The following is a 20,366-nucleotide window of genomic DNA, read 5'->3' on the forward strand; positions in this document are numbered from 1 at the left end:
GCTCAAGCCAGCAACCATAGAGTCATGTCTCTGATCCCACGCTCAAGCCAGGTTCCCCCATGCTCAAGCTGGTGAGCCTGTGCTCAATCTGATGAGCCCACACTCAAGCTGGCAACCTCAGAGTTTTAAACCTGGGTCCTCAGCATTCCAGGTTGACCCTCTATCCACTGCGCCACCACCTGGTCCGGCTATATCTCAAGTTTTAAACAAGAACAATAGGAAGGTTGGCTCTGTCGATCAGTCATTATGATTGCATGTCCTTCCACAAACTGAGTTGAACTGTGCGTTGTTTGCATGTTTACAGATGCCCACACCAGTATAGCAGGTCCTTGAAAAACATTTTCTTCAACATTGTTAAGTTACAGTGTTGATGGGGGGGAAAATCGATTCCTGGCCTGGCCCTGCCTATGTGGAGTGCGCATGTCCTCCTGTGTCCATACGGGTGCCTCTGGTCCTGCGGTTTCCTCCCACAACCCAGCCATGTGCCCGTGAGGTGAATGGCTGTTTACATTGTCCCGGTGTGAGCGAGTGTGGCCCTGAGATGGAAGGGTGTCCCATCTGGGGTGGGGTCCCGCCATGTGCCCTGAGTGCCAGGATAGACTGGCCAGCCATGATGCTGAACTGGAACACAGGTTGGAAAATCATTATTCTGCTTGTTTTTATTATCTTTCTTAAATGCATATACAGTTCACATTGATTTTAATATTTAAGCAATTAATATTAGAAGTGCTTTGGGTCTTTATTTAGAAGTTTGGTGTTTTTGTGACTAGAAACACTCTATAGGAACTTAAGTTGTGTTTTTTTTTGTGACAGAGAGAGGGACAGATAAGGACAGACAGGAAAGGAGAGAGATGAGAAGCATCAATTCTTCATTGTGGCACCTTAGTTCATTGATTGCTTTTTTTTTTTGTATTTTTCTGAAGCTGGAAACGGGGAGGCAGTCAGACAGACTCCCGCATGCACCCGACTGGGGTCCACCCAGCACGCCCACTAGGGGGCGATGCTCTGCCCATCTGGGGCGTTGCTCTCCTGCAGCCAGAGCCATTCTAGCGCCTGAGGCAGAGGCCACAGAGCCGTCCTCAGCACCCGGGGCCAACTTTGCTCCAATGGAGCCTTGGCTGCGGGAGGGGAAGAGAGAGATAGAGAGGAAGGAGAGGGAGAGGGGTGGAGAAGCAGAAGGGTGCTTCTCCTGTGTGCCCTGGCCAGGAATTGAACCCGGGACTTCTGCACGCCAGGCCGACACTCTACCACTGAGCCAACCGGCCAGGGCTCATTGATTACTTTTTCATATGTGCCTTGACCGGGGGCTACAACAGTCCGAGTGAACCCTTGCTCAAGCCAGCGACCTTTGGTCTCAAGTCAGCTACCATGGGGTCATGTCTATGATCCTACACTCAGGCCGGATGAGCCTGTGCTCAACTTGGGCAACCTCAGGGTTTTGAACTTGGGTCTTCTGCATCCATGTCCGACGCTCTGTCTGCTGCGCCACTGCCTGGTCAGGCGGAACTTAACACTTGTTAAGTTTGATATAAACTCTTATTTATATTAATTAGCTTAGTGTGACATTGGGTTTATCATACATCATGCCACTTAAAGTCATAATTTCTAAGAACTTACTGATGGTGTTAAGTGAGGACTTACTGTACTCCAGTTGAAATGCTGGGTTGGCCAGTCATAGACTCGTAAACTTGAAAATTGGACAGACAACAGAGCACATTTACTGCTGAAACATTATTTGCTAGCTGAGTAAGCTGAGTCCCAAATTGTCTTAGTGTCCCCTCTTGCCCCTTTGAAATCCTGGCGGCATTTATCACTTTTCAGTAGTGACATGAGTTAAAAACCCTCCTGTGAATCTGATGCTTCTACCCACCTGGTCTGCACGTTTTTTGAGCCAGTCTGAGTGCACCCAGCTGCTGTGCTCCACTTCTCTGCACATTAGCCTGCCCCCCCCCCATCTGAGCTTCTGGGCGTCCCTTTTCTGTGGTGGCACCTGCACCCACTCTTCCTCCCGTGACTGGCCTGCCAGACCGGGCCAGTGGTGGGGATCTCCTCCTGGCTCTGCGCTTTCTCCCGCTTTGCTGTTCTGTGCCGTGGCCCCTGTGTCTGGCTCTAGAGCAGTTGTGTTCCGCTGGGGTGCAGTGGGATGGGCCTTGGCCTCGCCCGAGCCTTTGTTGGTGCTCGTCCTCCAGTGCAGGGTCTCCCTCTCTGCCCACTAACTGCTGTCCTCGCTAAGAGGAGGTCAGTCTTTAAATTAAAAAAAATAAAAAGCCTGGTCTGTGGTGGCGCAGTGGATAAAGCGTCAACCTGGAACGCTGAGGTCACCAGTTCAAAAACTTGGGCTTGCCTGGTCAAGGCACATATGGGAGTTGATGCTTCCTGTTCCTTCTCCCTTCTCTCTCTCTCTTTCTCTCCTATCTAAAAAGTGAATGAATAAAATATTTTTTTTAAAAAATAAGAGGAGGTCCTGCGCTGTCCCTGTCACCATCCTTGGCCGGGCTGTTGCCTTCCTTCTGGGTTCCCTTGGTGTCTGTCCCTACCTCAGCCAGAGCACTTAGACTGGGTTGTAACCCCTGGTCTGTTGGAATGGTTTCTTCTAAACCGTGTGGCTTCCTCGGCATGTTGGACATGCTCAGAACACGGGGCTGTGGGATCCAGGCTCCTCAATGGGAGCTTCTGAAGTTCTTTCCTTTTCTCCTATTTCTTCTGAAATCTGTTGTCTACTTTGTCTTCTGATTTGGAAGAAAGAATATGTCCTTTTTTCCAGGGTTAATTCTATACTCCGGGGGTTCTTAACTGATATATTTGACTGAGTCTGCTAACCCATGGAAACTCACTGCAAAATTTATGTGTGAGTGCATTATCTCAAGGTCTCTTCAAAACCTCCCTGTCTTTTCTCTCTGGGTCTCTAATAGTCCCTCGTCTACTGGGTTATTTTCCTTAGCCTTCAGATTTTGAGTTCCCCATTGTCCCTTCCATCTCGATCCTTCTCATTTTTTTTTTTTTTGTACTTTTTCCAAAGTGAGAAGTGAGGAGGCAGGGACAGACTCCCACATGCACCCAACTGAGATCCACCCGGCATGCTTACCAGGGAGCGATGCTCTGCCCATCTGGGGCATTATTGCTCCATTGCGACCGGAGCCATTCTAGTGCCTGAAGTGGAGGTCACAGAGCCATCCTCAGTGCCCGGGCCAACTTTGCTCCAATGGAGCCTTGGCTGTTGGAGGGGAAGAGAGAGACAGAGAGGAAGGAGAGGGGGAGGGGTGGAGAGGCAGATGGGTGCTTCTCCTGTGTGCCCTGGCTGGGAATTGAACCTGGGACATCCACATTCTGGGCCAATGCTGTACCGCTGAGCCAGCTGGCCAGGGCCTCAGCCCTTCTCTTGACCTTGCTTAACCACTAAGTTACCTTTCTCTCTTTTTCCTACCCGTTGCCACCAAGTGACTTGAAACAGTGCTTAATAGGACTGGTTAGTACTGGCTGCCTCTACTTCCCCCCTCAGTCCCTGTTCTACTCCCTCAGCCAGCTTTCACCTACCCTGCGAGAAGTCATGTGGTGATCAGTCCTGACCAAGTCCTGTAGTTGCTCCCTGGGCCGGTCTCCTTTGAGCCAGGTGCATACAGTATACCTGCCTTTCTGGCACTGTCTTGCCTTCCTTTCTGTGGGACTGTCCTGGCTCTCCTTCTGACTCTTGCTTTGCTTACCCTCTCTGCTTGGTGAGCTCTTCTAGTCCTACCCGTAAACACCCCCCTTGGTGCAGTTCTTCCTCTTCAGTTCAGGCTGCCTCTTGATACACTGAGCCTGTGTTGGTGGAGATTGCCGATGATAGTTAGAAACTGCAGTGGTTGATCAGTAAACCCTAATATTGTGGATGTATTCATTAGAACGACAGCTGAGGCCTCATTTCAGGTAACTTAGCCTGTCCATGGTCAGACTGAACTCCTTTCTATAGTACAAAACAGTGCATAGGTATTAACTGGTTTGTTTGCTAGTTAATTTATCAAAAGAAGCTTTTGTCTAGAGATGTCAGGCCAGCTATATGTGGTTGTGCACTGGATACAGTTTCCTCACCTATCAGTTAAGATTATGTTAGGTGACCTTGAAGGTCTTTTCCAGCTTTTTGATTCTGTGATTATCACTTCTTTGGTCACACACCTGAGGAGACTACACATCGCCTCTGTGGGAGTCTCTGAAGTATGCAGTCCCTTAGAACAGTGGTCCCCAACCTTTTTTGGGCCACGGACCGGTTTAATGTCAGAAAATATTTTCACGGACCGGCCTTTAGGGTGGGACGGATAAATGTATCATGTGACTGAGACAAGCATCAAGAGTGAGTCTTAGATGGATGTAACAGAGGGAATCTGGTCGTTTTTTAAAAATAAAACATCGTTCAGACTTAAATATAAATAAAACGGAAATAATGTAAGTTATTTATTCTTTCTCTGTGGATTGGTACTGGGGGTGGGGACCACTGCCTTAGAAGCACACTGGGACTGGAGGAGACGCTCCCTGATGCTGTAGAAAGGGCATGATAGTCCTTACATTTCAGAGAGGACGTCGCACTTCACAGGCGTTCAGTACAGAGACCCAGACGAGCACTGTCACGTGACCTGGATTCCAGAGTCCTGAGTGTTGCGTGATCCCTGAGGCAGGAGAGGAGCTGTGTTCATGTTGGTGTCTGAGGCCATGGCAGTTCAGCAGCATTCAAGAAGTACACAGTAAGAGTGAATTCTGCTACCTACTTTAAAAAAAAAACTTACTCATTTTAGAGAAAAAGAGAGAGAAGGGGGGAGGAACAGGAAGCATCAACTCCTGGATGTGCCTTAACCAGGCAAGCCCAGGGTTTTGAACCAGCGACCTCAGCATTCCAGGTCGACACTTTTTTTGTTTTTTTTTACAGAGACAGAGTCAGAGAGAGGGATAGACAGGGATAGACAGACAGGAACGGAGAGAGATGAGAAGCATCAAATCATTAGTTTTTCATTGCAACACCTTAGTTGTTCATTGATTGCTTTCTCATATCTGCCTTGACCGTGGGCCTTCAGCAGAGCGAGTAACCCCTTGCTCGAGTCAGCGACCTTGGGTCCAAGCTGGTGAGCCCTTGCTCAAGCTGGTGACCTCGGGGTCTCGAACCTGGGTCCTCCGCATCCCAGTCCGATGCTCTATCCACTGTGCCACTGCCTGGTCAGGCCAGGTCGACACTTGATCCACTGCGCCACCCCAGGTCAGGCCTTGCTGCCTACTTTTAATTAAACTGGCCGTCACAAAATAATCAGGCAGTCTTTAAAGAAACCCTGGATTGAAGATAACGGTGGTGATGAAAGCATGGGAAACGCGGAAAGTGATGGGAGGGCCACCACGCTGCTTTCTGCAGAGGCTCTCAGTAGCTGTGGGATAAACGTAAGAAGATGCTAGGCAGGACTGAGAATCGATTCTCAAAGATTACCTGAAATGTGGCATTTTACCCATGTCCAAAGTGGTTATCTTGCCTTGAGATGCGAGGGAGGGAAAGTATTTCGCCTTTACAGAATATCTAAGACCAGGCGTCCAGAATGGAAACAGCATCTTTGTGTTTTGCAGCATGGTTTAAAGTCACGCATTGCTCAGTCTAGTGCGTTATAAAATTTCACAAAGCTTTAAGGGCGAACTCCTGAGGTTTCTAACTTACATTTCTATAAGTTCAGTGGCAGAAACAACTTCAGCTGGTTTGCACAGGCATTTGATAAGAGGGGTTAGAAGCATAAACATTTTGGAAAGGGCTGGTGGAACAGCCTCTGTAGGCTGAAATTCCGAGAATGGCTTCTAGGGTAGAAGTACAGCGCTCCCCCTGGTGGAGCTGGTCTAGCCAATTTGCGATACCTTCCACACCTGCCTAATCCTGAAAGAGAAAGTAGCCACATGCCACAGGTAAAGAGCTCCCTCGGGTGATGGAGGTGGAGAAGCAGGAGAATGAAAGAGTTCACAGGGAAACAAGGTGACAACAAAATAAATACATAACTGTCAGCAAGTACTTTCAGAATATCCATAGAAATATCAGAGGATAGGGAAATAAATTCTTAGAATAAATCATATGCTGTGTAGGTTTGCTCTGGGATTATGGAAACAGGTATTTCTAAAGACAGTTTAACTTTTGATTTTTTCTAGATTCAGATTGAGTAGTTTAATTTTTTATGAACCACTGAATATTAGAGCACTGTATGTTCTATTTTTGTATTTTATTTATTTATTTATTTATGACAGACAGAGGGACAGATAGGGACAGACAGACAGGGAGGGAGAGATGAGAAGCATCAATTCTTCATTGTGGTGACTTAGTTGTTCATTGATTGCTTTCTCATATGTGCCTTGGGGGGGGGGGGCTACCACAGAGCAAGTGACCTTGGGCTCAAGCCAGCGACCTTGTGCTTCAAGTCAGCTACCATAGGGTCATGTCTATGATCCCACGCTCAAGCCAGCGACCCCACACTCAAGCTGGATGAGCCCGCGCTCAAGCCAGCGACCTTGGAGTTGCAAACCTGGGTCCTCTGTGTTCCAGTCCGATGCTGTATCCATTGTGCCACTGCCTGGTCAGGCAGAGCACTGTATGTTCTAAAATGATTTGTTTGATAAACAGTTTTGTGGAAAAACTAGATAGAAGCTGTGATGGAGCAGCCATTAAAATGTTTTTTTCTGGCCCTGGCCGGTTGGCTCAGCGGTGGAGTGTCAGCCTGGCGTGCGGGGGACCCGGGTTCGATTCCTGGCCAGGGCACATGGGAGAAGCACCCATTTGCTTCTCCACCCCCCCCCCCTCCTTCCTCTCTGTCTCTCTCTTCCCCTCCCGCAGCCGAGGCTCCATTGGAGCAAAGATGGCCGGGCGCTGGGGTTGGCTCCTTGGCCTCTGCCCCAGGCGCTGGAGTGGCTCTGGTCCCGGCAGGGCGACGCCCCGGAGGGGCAGAGCATCGCCCCTGGTGGGCGTGCTGGGTGGATCCCGGTCAGGCGCATGTGGGAGTCTGTCTGACTGTCTCTCCCCATTTCCAGCTTCAGGGAAAAAAAAAAAAAAAAAAAGTTTTTTTCTCGGGTAGCTAGTTTTGCAGAAAGAACAACATATATGAAATTTATTCAGCACGCGATACAGATTTCTCAATGATGAGTTGAAGCCAGAAGCACAGGAGGGCTCAGCCTGAGAGAGTGATGGAGCGTAACTAGGAAAGTAGGAGCTCTGCTGCTTATCTTGTGGCAAAATTAACAGGGCTCCTATTCTGAATGGAGTGTTTTCCTTTTACTTAAAGGCAAGTGGTCTAAATTTGCTGACCTTTTCTATAATAAGTGGCTGTCAGTAGAAAGCTACCTAGCCAGTTCAGTATTTTTAAGAAAATAAACACTTACCCTGCACCCTTAAGGTAAAGATGACATTTTAACTGAGCATAAAATTACTTTTTGAAAGAAACTCTTGCATAGAGAGTAGAGAGCATTTTGAAAATGGATGTTTAGAGTTGTCTTTGTAAGTTTTCTTTGTACTGAGAATAATGTAAACACTCATCTTGCTGCACATTTAAACTTGGAAATGAAAATTTTAGTCTGCTTTAAAGCTTTATAACATTTAGCTTTGAACTTATTTATTAAAAATACAGAAATATAACTTCTGATTACTGTGTAAGAACAAGCAAGTCTGATGAGAAAGATGAAAACTGACAAGTTGAATTTCAGCAAAAATCCTTTTTTTTTTTTTTTTTTTTTTGTATTTTTCTGAAGCTGGAAACGGGGAGAGACAGTCAGACTCCCGCATGCGCCCGACCGGGATCCACCCGGCACGCCCACCAGGGGGCGACGCTCTGCCCACCAGGGGGCGATGCTCTGCCACTCTGGGGCCTCGCTCTGTTGCGACCAGAGCCACTCTAGCGCCTGGGGCAGAGGCCAAGGAGCCATCCCCAGCGCCGGGTCCATCTTTGCTCCAATGGAGCCTCGCTGTGGGAGGGGAAGAGAGAGACAGAGAGGAAAGAGAGGGGGATGGGTGGAGAAGATGGGCGCTTCTCCTGTGTGCCCTGGCCGGGAATCGAACCCGGGACTTCTGCACGCCAGGCCGACGCTCTACCCCTGAGCCAACCGGCCAGGGCTGCAAAAATTCTTAATTGATGGCTGGGATTGAAACCGATCAGCATGATTTAGTAAGTGCAGAAGCCATCTATTTCTTCTAGTTAGCTCTGTGTCTTTAAAGGAGAGACAAACCATTTGATTTTTTTGTTTGTTTGTTTTTTAGTGAAAGAAGGGGAGGCAGAGACAGACTCTCACATGAGTCCTGACTGGGATCCACCCGGCAGACCCACTAGGGGGGCGATGCTCTGCCCATCTGGGGCCCTTGCTCCCTTGTAACCGGAGCCATTTTTTTTGGCTTCTTGACTTAGAAGCCATGGAGCCATCCCCAATGCCTGGGGCCAACTCATTTGAATAGAGCCTTGGCTGCAGGAAGGGAGGAAAAGAGAGAGAGGGAAGTGAGAGGGGGAAGGGTGGAGAAGCAGATGGGCGCTTCTCCCGTGTGCCTTGACTGGGAATCGAATCTGGGACTTCCACACACATCAGGCTGATGCTCTACCACTGAGCAAACTGGCCAGGACCCTGTCTGGTTTTAATCCAAAGTCTCACCAGTATTAAAAAAATTTTTTTTAGTTGATTTGAGGGAGAGAGAGACATCAGTTTTTTGTTCCCCTTATTTATGCATTCATATACTGATTCTTGAACATGCCCTGACCTGGGATAGAACTCACAACTTTGGTGTATTGGGATGATGCTCAATAGAAAAGTGTATTCAGTCACACTGGTCTCCTTAAATTTATTTCTCATGATTATTTGTGATATAAAATGTTTCTGATATTGTTAATAGGAAAACAAGCAAAAATACTATTTCATTTTTATCTTACTATGTTTTTGTATTTTGCATATTTTTAATTGTATGTTAATTACATTCATCAACTGTGTCTGAGCCACCTCTGTTTTACAGGCAGGAGAGGCTGGATGCCTCAAAGCCACACCCTTGTGCCAATCTTGATGCACAGCCTGTTATGTGGGTGCCAGGCAGCTGCACCCAGGTCTTCCTGATGTGCTGGTGACCAAGCATGACCTCTCTTCAGTGGGGTCCCTTCCTCCTTTCTCCCCTTGTCCTGTGCTTCCTCACTTCTCACATTTGGGTCTGGGCTCCCCACCTTTGCTCCCTCCTCTTCTCCCCTCCACACACCTTCCCTCTGGGGCTGCCTCCTGAGAGCCCCCCTGTGCTGGAGGCTGCCTTGCTGCTGCTCCATCCCACTTACCGCTCCCTCTCAGGTGCAGCAGCCACCTCTGACCATATTGTACACGTGTGTGGTTGACGACACCTTGCATGTGTGTGGTCACCAGCATTCATTGTCTTTTGCTAGATTGTTTTTTTGAATGCAGACAGATTTTTAAGGTATAGTACCTTGTTCAAAGTCAGTAAGTTTTTATTGACTGAATCAAATGGGATGTAGAATTAAAAGGTTGGTTTTTTTTTACATTGTATGAAAGTTTTTTTCTGTGTCCCTCCCAGAATAGAGGCACAGGGAGGCCAGGGAATCTCTTGTTCACCAATCTGTGCCTGGTGCCCACATGGTCTCAGGGCTGGGGCAAGGGCTGCTTTAGCACTGCTCCCTCTACACCCATAGCTTTCCTGAGGTTCCTCGGATTTCTCAGCCTGGATGGATGGGCAGGTGACCACCTCAGTAGCCTAGTGAGTAGGGTCAAGCCTCCTCTTTGTTCTGTGTTCCCATCTCCTCTTGTAATGGTACCACTTGGCCCCTAGTAGGGGCATCCCAGGGATTTATGTCAGAGGCCCGGAGTGTACTGTCAACAGAAGCCTCCTGGGCCTGGAGGTGCCCACAGGATCAGTTGCAGGGTGACAAGAAGCTGCTCCTCTCTGGAACCCTCCACCCCATGTGCCCAAGTCCTCAGGTCCCCACGGTGCTACAGAGCTTTCTTGGGCTGCCCAGGTTGTGGGCTGAGGGTCCTGAGCACCCAGGAGAGCCTCGAGGGCTTCAGGAAGCTGCTGCCTCAGCCTTCAGGGTGCCCCCCAGTCCAGCCCCTCACGAGGCGGCAGAGGAGGAGGTGGTGCTGCAGCCGACTGAGGCTCATTTATCGATAGCAGGTAGAGGTCAGGTTGTGGGGGTGTGGGGCTGGAGGCTTAGTGTGGGAGTCCGGGGGACCCAGTATTGGTGTAGGGCCCCTGGAGGGTGGCAGAGGGATAGGTGGGTGGTCAGGGCATGACAGTCCCCAGCAGCAGCAGCAGCAGCAGCTACAGTGCCCCAGTCACCAGAGCCAGTGATGGGCCTGTGGACAGCCCAGGGTACATGGCACTGGGGGGCCCAGCGGGGGCCTCAGGCCATGTGTGGTCTAGGGCTCCCGGTAGGTGGTGATGGCCATGGTCTGCTCCTGCACACCGTGCACCAGGTGCACCTGTGGCTGCACATGAGCACTGCCACGTCCTCGTCACCATGGGTCTCTGAGATGGGCGTGGCTGACTGCTATTGGTACTTGGGGTCCCTGCTCTGGCTGTCGCTGGTGTTGGACCTGGAGCCCCTGCTGATTGTAAAGTGCAGCCCATTGCCATAGGGGTGGAGGTATAGGCCTTGCTATCTGAGGCCTTCTTTGGAGCTAGTTGAAAACAGAGCTGCCACACAGTAGGCAGCCACCAAAAGTGAAGATGTGAGAGTGGTCAATGGTGACAAGGGTTAGTGTGTCCTTGTTTGTGAGCTGGCCAGCCCTGTCAGTGGCATCATCAAAACTGACAGTCTCGGTCAGTGCCAGGTAAGCTCTGCGCTTATGATGACTGTTGTCACTGTGGCCCTTCCTCCACAAAGAGGTAGAAGCCTCGAGGGTTCCTCCCCAGCAGGTGCAGAGCCACCTCTGTTGACTCCGTCAGGCTTAGGTCCTGCTGGGGGTCTCGCTGGGCCTCAAATCTCATGTCCCCCAGCTCAAAGAGACCCACGAGATGTATTAGAGAGGGATCTTGGGACACCTGAGTGAGTGCTGTTGGGTTCCATACATACTGACAGCCTGGTGCTTGGCTGCCACTCCTGACCCAGGTTCCGCCTGTCCACCCTGACTCGACTCTCTGGCATCACCAGGGTGCTCAGGGTCTGGGGTCCTCTTGGGAAACATGTGCTGTGGCCTCTCCTTGGGATCATGTCAGTGTCTGTGTTGGAGATAAGCTGCGTGGCAATGTCTTGGCAGCCCTCTTTTTGGCACCTGGGCAGGCACGTCGCCATCTGAGGACCAGCTTCGGTTCGCTGTGTGCACGTAGGTGCCGGCTGGCCGGTCCACTGACTTCCCTGCTTTCTTGCCCGTTCATCACGGAGTGACCTCACTGCCATGCCTTGTGTTGCACTGGTTAAATCGGGCTGCTGCCCTCACACCAGTGCTCTGGTAGTTGCTCTTGACCCCACGCAGGTAGGCTGTGCCCGTGCCTGTGCCATCTGCCTCATGTCTGTCTCCATTGTGTGTGTTGGCCGCAGCAATGTATGGGAATGGGTCCATGGCTAGGGTGCCTTAGGTTCCAGCTTGCCATTCATCTGCCCCTTTAGGATCTGAGCTGCTATCACCATGGACACCTCCAGCCTGTGCCCCAAGAAGATCATGAGGTTGTTGATAGCCGTCTAGGTGGACTGCAGCTTCTTGGCAGCGCCCAGGGCCTGGGTTGCCTCCTCCTCTGGGATGATGCTGAGGGAGCACCATCGCCTCTCGTCCAGCAGCAGCCGCACCCGCACCCAGGATCCCTGCCTGTAGGCGGGACGGTGGGAGCTGAGAGGGTGGCGGAGCTGGGACCCTGGTGAGGCTGCAGCTTGGGCAAGGCTGCAGCAACACCAGAGTACCCACAAATTTTTTTAGCTTGTCTGAAAGTTTCAATATCACACTTTATTTTTAAATGGAGGAGGGGAGAAGATAGTGAGACAGACTCCTGCATGCACCCCAACCAGGATCCACCTGGCAACCCCTGTCTGGGGCCAATGCTGGAATCATCTGAGCTATTTTTAGCACCTGAAGCTGATACAATTGGGCTATCCTCAGTGCCTGGGCCAGCACTCGAACCAATTGAGCCACTGGCTGTGGGAGGGGAGGGAAAAAAAGGCGAGAGAATGGGGTAGAGAAGCAGATGGCCACCTCTCTTGTATGCCCTGACCAGGGATCGAACCTAGGATGTCCTGTATGCCGGGCCGACACTCTGTCCACTGAACCAACTGGCCAGGGCCTCAGTTCACATTTGAAGTGTAAAATTGTCTACCTTGTGAATTTAGACAGAGTCTAGCCAATTCAGTCCAGATGTTCAAACATGCTAAACTAAAAGCTGTATTAAGCATTCTAGGCAGGGGTTCCCACAGTAAGGCGTGTGTTATTACCAGGTAGAGCAGCCACAATGGAAAACGAGAAAAAGAAAGACATTACTGTGAAAGGGGAAGGGCGATATTTGGAATTAGAATTTAGAGCTTAAGAGGTAATTGCCTGAACTATTCTAGTGTACCAAGTCAATTCCAGATTTGCGTAATTCTGATTAAGCACAGTATATAAGGGTCTTGTTAAGATCACTTTCTTAAAAATAAAAGAATCGCTTCCCATTCCTGTGGCATAGAAACTCATGATTGGGTAGGATTAAGTTTTTAGGTCATTTCAGAAGCTAAACACAAGTTGTTTCAATATTGTCTTAGTAATGCATTGAAGCACTCCTGGGTTTACTCATCCAAACCTTGCAAAGAGCCAGCTGATTATAAACCTTGGGTGGGCTTGGGAAACTGTAGTGGATTTTGTAAAAACTGGATTAGCACTAATACAGAAACAGTCCAAAAGTAACTATTCAGTCATACTTAAACATAATTGAGGCCCTGGCCGGTTGGCTCAGTGGTAGAGCGTCGGCCTGGCGTGCGGGGGACCCGGGTTTGATTCCCGGCCAGGGCACATAGGAGAGGCGCCCATTTGCTTCTCCACTCCCCCCTCCTTCCTCTCTGTCTCTCTCTTCCCCTCCCGCAGCCAAGGCTCCATTGGAGCAAAGATGGCCCCGGCGCTGGGGATGGCTCCTTGGCCTCTGCCCCAGGTGCTGGAGTGGCTCTGGTCGCGGCAGAGCGATGCCCCGGAGGGGCAGAGCATCGCCCCCTGGTGGGCAGAGCTTCACCCCTGGTGGGCGTGCCGGGTGGATCCCGGTCTGGCGCATGCGGGAGTCTGTCTGACTGTCTCTCCTGGTTTCCAGCTTCAGAAAAAATACAAAAAAAAACCCCACCATAATTGTGCAGGTGTGAACTTAGTGTTATTTGTCAGTTTTTATGCTGAGAATTCTAGTGTTGAACATCTTGAGAATTCTAGTGTTGAACATCCTGAATTATTCTTGGAGAGCCGAGGGGAAGATTCAGTCTGGACACACCTGAGATCTGGCTTCACTAAATTTCTTGTTCGTTCATCCTATAGTGAGAGCATCTGTTGTGTGTCCAAATGGTTCTTTTTTTTTTTTTTTTTTGTGGCAGAGACCAAGAGAGTCAGAGAGAGGGACTGGTAGGGACAGACAGACAGGAAGGGAGAGAGATAAGAAACATCAATTCTTTGTTGAGGCCCCTTAGTTGTTCATTGATTGATTTCTCACATATGCCTTGGCCGGGGGCCTACAACAGACCAAGTGACCCCTTGCTCAAGCTAGCGACCTTTGGGCTCAAGCTGGTGAGCCTTGCTCAAACCGGATGAGCCCGTGCTCAAGCTGGCAACCTCGGTGTCTCTAACCTGGGTCCTCCACATCTCAGTCTGATGCTCTATCCACTGCACCACTGCCTCCTCAGACCAAATGGTTCTTGACACTGAGGATACATCAGTGAATAAAACAGGAAGAGACGGAAGTTAGGTGGGATGGGGGGGTAAGCAATGAAGTTGGGTAATGGACATGGTGCCACCGTGTTAGTAGGAGGCAGGGAAGGCCTTCTTGAGAAAGGGACTGTGAGCAGAGACCAGAGGCAGTGAGGGAGCAAAGTAGACAGCTGGCTAAGAATGTTCTAGACTCAGGAGATAGCAGGTGCCAAGGCCCATGACTCTCAGTTTTTATTTTAGCATATTCCAGTAAAGTAAAATAGGGGACCCAAATATACTATTCACAAAAATGAGGGGATATTTTATTGCTTCATATTCATGTTGAAATATTCCCTCATTTTTTAAAAATTTTTTATTAATTTTAATAGGGTGACATCAATAAATCAGGGTACATATATTCAAAGAAAACATGTCCAGGTTATCTTGTCATTCAATTATGTTGCATACCCATCACCCAAAGTCAAATTGTCCTCCGTCACCTTCTATATAGTTTTCTTTGTGCCCCTCCCCCTCCTCCTCCCCCTCTCCCTACTCCCCCCCCCCCCCCCAGTAACCACCACACTCTTGTCCATGTCTCTTAGTCTCGTTTTTATGTCCCACCAATGTGTGGAATCCTGCCATTGTTTTTTTCTGATTTACTTATTTCATTCCGTATAATGTTATCAAGATCCCACCATTTTGTTGTAAGTGGTCCGATGTCATCATTTCTTATGGCTGAATAGTATACCATGGTGTATATGTGCCACATCTTCCTTATCCAGTCTTCTATTTTTTTTTACAGTGATTAAAGCTTTTAAGCAAACTCTTGGCCAATACAGCAAGAATCCATAAAAGAGTAGTGTCCTTGTCCCTCATTTTTGTGAGTAGTATATTACTTGCAGTATTACCGAGAATCTGTTCAGTCATAACATTCTGGATGGTCCTGGGACTCGTGTGTCATCCTCAGAATGTTAGGACTGGCAGTGCTCTGGAAGATGGAGCCATGCTCTCAGGGTGTGATGCTGGATAGTTCACAAACATCGGAGGTTTCTCCACCTGAGAGTTAAGAAACAAACTTTATTTTTAATGTTTGTTGTATCGATTTGAGAGACAAGAGAAAGGGAGACAGGAACATTAGTCTGGTCCTGGATGTGTGCCCTGACCAGGGGTTGAACCAGCAACTTCTGTGTTTTGGGATGATGCTCTAACCAACTGAGCCACCCAGCCAGGGCTAAGTAACAGAAACTTAAAGTGTGGTTTCTAATTTGTCTGTTGACTATCTTCTGAAATTGTGACCAAAGTAGGTAGCCCAGCAGTTCTGGGTGGCCAGGCAGTGGCGAATGTGCAGGCCTGGTCACTGTCTGCGAAGTCTGGGGCCAGTGACTCTGCACCCCTCAGACGAGGCACCTCCCCCTCGCTTCCACTGGTCGGTTGGGCTGCACTGGGCTCTCCCACGAGTGAGGGAGCAGCGTGCTGTGCACTGCGTGGGTTTGCTGGTTGGGTTGTTCCAGCTCTGTCAGGTCAGAGTCATTCTGAGCTGCAGAAACAGCTCTGGGAGCCTCCTTCAAGAGCTTTGATGACATGTTCAGAAGATATCAGAATAAGCCAGATCTCTGGGTTTTCTCCATACATTTTACACTTTTCCTGAGTGTGCAGTGAACTGGTGGAGAAGAGGCTTGCTCGCCCATTTCTGCTTTTGTGTGTGACACCGCAGTGAAGAGTCCTCCAGCCTGCCTTCCTGACTGGAGTAAATAAATCTTCTCCCCTTCATGGCTGAGGCTGCATGGTGACTGAGGAGACAGTAGTGTAGATGTAGGGCTGTGTGCAGTCAGAAGGATGTGTGTGGATGACCCCGTGTGAAGGACGCGGGGAGCTTCCTGGCTGGGAGTGCCCAGGCTCATGCTCAACCCTCACTTCTGGGCTGGGAGCTTTAGTGCTGCCTGTTGGGAGTGCAGATGTTTCCAGCTCACTGTCAGGGGGCTGCACTTGGTTCTGTTTCCTAGGTGGAAGTGGAGAGCTCTGAGTGCTGACCACACCAGTGCCTCCTCTTCTCCATCTTGCCCCCTCCCCTCCAGGTATCTGCTCTTTGGATTGAGTCAGGGGTCAGGAACGGCCTGAGGCTCTCTCACATTCGGGAGCTGTTAACCTCTTGTGTAGTAAGTATTAGTGCTTCCAGTTAAACCAGTTACAAAAATTGGGAGCAGAGCAGTTTTAAATGAATATTACACACACAGCATTTTTTATTACATAATTTTTCATTAATTTTAAAACATTAAAATCAGAAGCAACATTAATCATCAGTTTGGTTACCAAGAGTTATGTGGATAGATGATAGGCCTTAACCCACAGCTCTTGCATTGCTCCTTGGCATAGGCCCTGGGTTAGAGCTAGCTCTAACCTGTCCATCAAAGTGTGGGAGAGTGAGCAAGGGCAGCGGGTCCTCGTGGGGACAGCGCAGCACAGCAAGCACACTCAGAACAGGCATTTGGGAGATAGAGGGGGCCCAGGGCCAGTTCCCTGAGCATGAGGGTTCAGGGCTGATGCCCCAGAAACAAGCAGAATCTGGTCATTGGGTGTGGTGACCAGGGCCAGACTCACCACTGGGTGTCAGGTGTTAGGAGCTTGCATTTCTAGAAGAAATAGCTTAACATATGCAAATTTATTCATTGTACAAACAGTTATTGAGGGTTTCTTTTTATGTGTTGGATACATGCTAGATACTGGGATTGTAATGTTGAATGAGCACCCATAAATCCTGTTGTGTGTTGCTTAGCATGGTCAGGTCGTGCAGGAGGATGTGAGGAGTGGTCCCTGCTCTCCAGAGAGTTATGTTCTACGAGAGTCGGACAGCAGGGAGAGAGATAAACAGCAGCAGCTCAGGACTTAGGAGAGACCAGAAATTCGTATATAGAGTTGTGTTGGTGTTAATCTATAGTATGAGCAATAACTGCTCAGTAGCTCTGCCACAAACCAATTGTTTACATGTATGAGCATTAGTTGGCAATTACAGAGCATTTGCTGTCTGTCAGGCACTGTCCTAACCATTTATATAGGTGAGTGTGTAAGAATTAAAGTTGTACAAAATATCTTTTCTCACTACAGTGGAATTATATTAGAAATCAGTAACAGAAAAATACTTAGGAAAGTACAAATATTAGGAAACTAAACCATACTTTCTTAAAATTTTTATTTATTTTTTTACAGAGACAGAGAGTCAGAGAGAGGGATAGATAGGGACAGACAGACAGGAACAGAGAGAGATGAGAAGCATCAAATCATTAGTTTTTCGTTGCGACACCTTAGTTGTTCATTGATTGCTTTCTCATATGTGCCTTGACCACGGGCTTTCAGCAGACTGAGTAACCCCTTGCTTGAGCCAGTGACCTTGGGTCCAAGCTGGTGAGCTTTGCTCAAACCAGATGAGCCCACACTCAAGCTGGTAACCTTGGGGTCTCGAACCTGGGTCCTCCGCATCCCAGTCTGATGCTCTTTCCACTGTGCCACCGCCTGGTCAGGCTAAACCATACTTTTTTTTTTTTTTAAACCATACTTTTTTAAACAACACGTGAGTCAAAGAAGAAATCAAGAAGGAAATGAGAATTTTTTTTTTTTTTAGGTGAGAGGAGAGTAGATAATGAGGCAGGCACCCATATGCGCCCCGTCCAGGATCCACCCAGCAACCTCATCTGGGGGTGATGCTTGAGTACCAAGCTATTTTTATGACCTGAGGTTGACATTCTTGGACCAACTGAGCCATCCTCAGCACCTGGGGCTATGCTCAAACCAGTTGAGCCACTGGCTGCAGGAGGGGAAGAGAGAGAGAAGGGGGAGAAGGAGTGGGGGAGAAGCAGATGATCATTTCGCCTGTATTCCCTGACCAGGAATCAAACCTGGGACATCCATACATCAAGGCTGACACTCTATCCACTGAGCCATTGGTCAGGGCCGAAAAAAATTTTTGAACTGAATGAGAATGTAGCCCTGGCCGGTTGGCTCAGTGGTAGAGCATCGGCCTGGTGTGCGAGAGTCCTGGGTTTGATTCCCGGCCAGGGCACACCGGAGAGGCGCCCATCTGCTTCTTCACCCCTCCCCCTCTCCTTCCTCTCTGTCTCTCTCTTCCCCTCCCGTAGCCAAGGCTCTATTGGAGCAAAGTTTGCCTGGGCGCTGAGGATGGCTCCATGGCCTCTGCCTCAGGTGCTAGAATGGCTCTGATTGTGGCAGAGCGACGCCCCAGATGGGCAGAGCATCGCCCTCTGGTGGGCATGCCGGGTGGATCCTGGTCGGGCGCATGTGGGAGTCTGTCTGACTGCCTCCCCATTTCCAACTTCAGAAAAATACAAAAAAAAAAAAATAATAATAATAAAAATGAATGAGAATAAAAACATGTTATTAAAGTTTGTAATAACAAACTTGACTGTACTGCTGCCAGAGCAGTACTTAGAGAGAAATTTATAGCACTGACCCACCTCTTTCTGCAAGAGAAAGGGCCCAGTGACTATACTTCCCTTTAAGAAAGATCAGAGTTTGCTTGACCGGGCGGTGGCGCAGTGGATAGAGCGTCGGACTGGGATGCGAGGACCCAGGTTCGAGACCCCGAAGCCACCAGCTTGAGCGCGGGCTCATCTGGTTTGAGCAAAGCTCACCAGCTTGGACCCAAGGTCGCTGGCTCGAGCAAGGGGTTACTTGGTCTGCTGAAGGCCCACGGCCAAGGCACATATGAGAAAGCAATCAATGAACAACTAAGGTGTCACAACAAAAAACTAATCATTGATGCTTCTCATCTCTTTCTGTTCCTGTCTGTCTGACTCTGTCTCTGTCATTGTAAAAAAAAAAAAAGAAAAGAAAAAGATCAGAGCCAATTATGCATATCCCAAGAAAGGAAATAACATAAAAGCAAACATTAATGAAAAACAATTTTCGCCTGACCAGGTGGTGGCGCAGTGGATAGAGCGTCGGACTGGGATGCAGAGGACCCAGGTTCGAGACTCCAAGGTCGCCAGCTTGAGCGCAGGCTCATCTGGTTTGAGCAAAAGCCCACCAGCTTGAACCCAAGGTTGCTGGCTCCAGCAAGGGGCTACTCGGTCTGCTGAAGGCCCGCGGTCAAGGCACATATGAGAAAGCAATCAATGAACAACTAAGGTGTTGCAACGTGCAATGAAAAACTAATGATTGATGCTTCTCATCTCTCTCCTTTCCTGCCTGTCTGTCCCTGTCTATCCCTCTCTCTGACTCACTCTCTGTCTCTGTAAAAAACAAACAAGAAAAAAGAGAAACAATTTTCAATATGGAAAATTCATGAAACCTAAAGCTAATTCTTTTAAGATTAATAAAATTGATAAACCTGAGCCAGGCCAAAGTATTGAGTAGATATTATATAAGCCTGTGAAAGGATATTTAACATAACTAATCATTAGGGAAAGCCGCAGTGAGACAATTACCACACGGTCATTTCAATGGCTACAGTTAAACCAGCTCACCACATTGATGAGGATGTGGTTCTCTGGAACTCTCCAACAGGACTATTTGGGAGAAGTTGGGAAATTTCTTAATGGTTAACATGCACCTACCATATGACCCAGTCACTCTATTCCTTGGTATTTACATATACAAGAGAAACAGAGGTATATGTCCACACCAAGAGTTGTTCGTGAATGTGCATAGCAGCTGTTCCTTGTCATAGCCCCAAACTGGAAACAACCAGAATGTCTCCAAATGGGGGAATGCATAAACATGTGGCTTATCCACACAGTGCAGTGTCACTCAGTAATTAAAAGGAACACATTTCTGATACATACATATATGGGAGGCATCTCCAAATAATGATGGTCCGCAAAGGAAGCCAGACAGAGGAGACTATGTTGTGAGGGACCATTTATATAGAGTTCTAGAAATTGCAAATTAATCTTTAGGAACAGAATTCAGTCCAGTGGATGCTTGTGACTGGGGTGGGGTTGGAAAAGAAGGGAATGAGGAGAAATGGGGGACAAAAAGACACAAGCAAATTTGGGGGTAATAGTATTCATTATCTTGACTATTGTGGTGGCCTCACAGATATATCTATATATATGTCAAAGTTATTCAGATTGCATACTGTAGATATTTTCAGCTTATTGTACTTTAGTTTAGCTATAGAATGTTTTTTTTTTAAAAGTCAGTAAGCACTGGCCGATTAGCTGAGTTGGTTAAGAGTATCCTCTTGAAACAACAAGATTGTGGGCCCTGGCTGGGTTGCTCAGTGGTAGAGCATCGGCCTGGCATGTGCATGTCCCGGGTTCAATTCCTGGTCAGGGCATACAGGAGAAGTGCCCATCTGCTTTTCCACCCCTTACTCCTCTCTCTCTCTCTCTCTCTCTCTCTCTCTCTCTCTCTCTCCCTCCTCCTCCTCCTCCTCTTCTCCTGCTGCAATGGCTCAATTGGGGTGAGTTAGCCCTGGGCGCTGAGGATGGTTCTGTGGTCTCCGCCTCCGGCACTAAAAAAAATTCACCCCATAGTGGGCTTGCCAGGTGGATCTTGGTCGGTGCATGTGGGAATCTGTCTCTGCCTCTCCTCCTCTCACTAAAATAAAACAA

General features: G+C 48.6%; 1 protein-coding gene and 1 pseudogene across 2 annotated transcripts in view; one reads left to right on the top strand and one right to left on the bottom strand.

The window, feature by feature from the left end:
- Positions 1–20,366, top strand: part of FAM193A (family with sequence similarity 193 member A) — a 133,471-nt gene that overhangs the window by 17,065 nt on the left and 96,040 nt on the right. The gene's annotated exons all lie outside the window — the stretch shown is intronic.
- LOC136406962 (intestinal-type alkaline phosphatase pseudogene) lies at positions 10,372–15,380 on the bottom strand (annotated as a pseudogene).

This window comes from Saccopteryx leptura, chromosome 5, assembly GCF_036850995.1.
Source record: "Saccopteryx leptura isolate mSacLep1 chromosome 5, mSacLep1_pri_phased_curated, whole genome shotgun sequence".
NCBI lineage: Eukaryota > Metazoa > Chordata > Mammalia > Chiroptera > Emballonuridae > Saccopteryx > Saccopteryx leptura.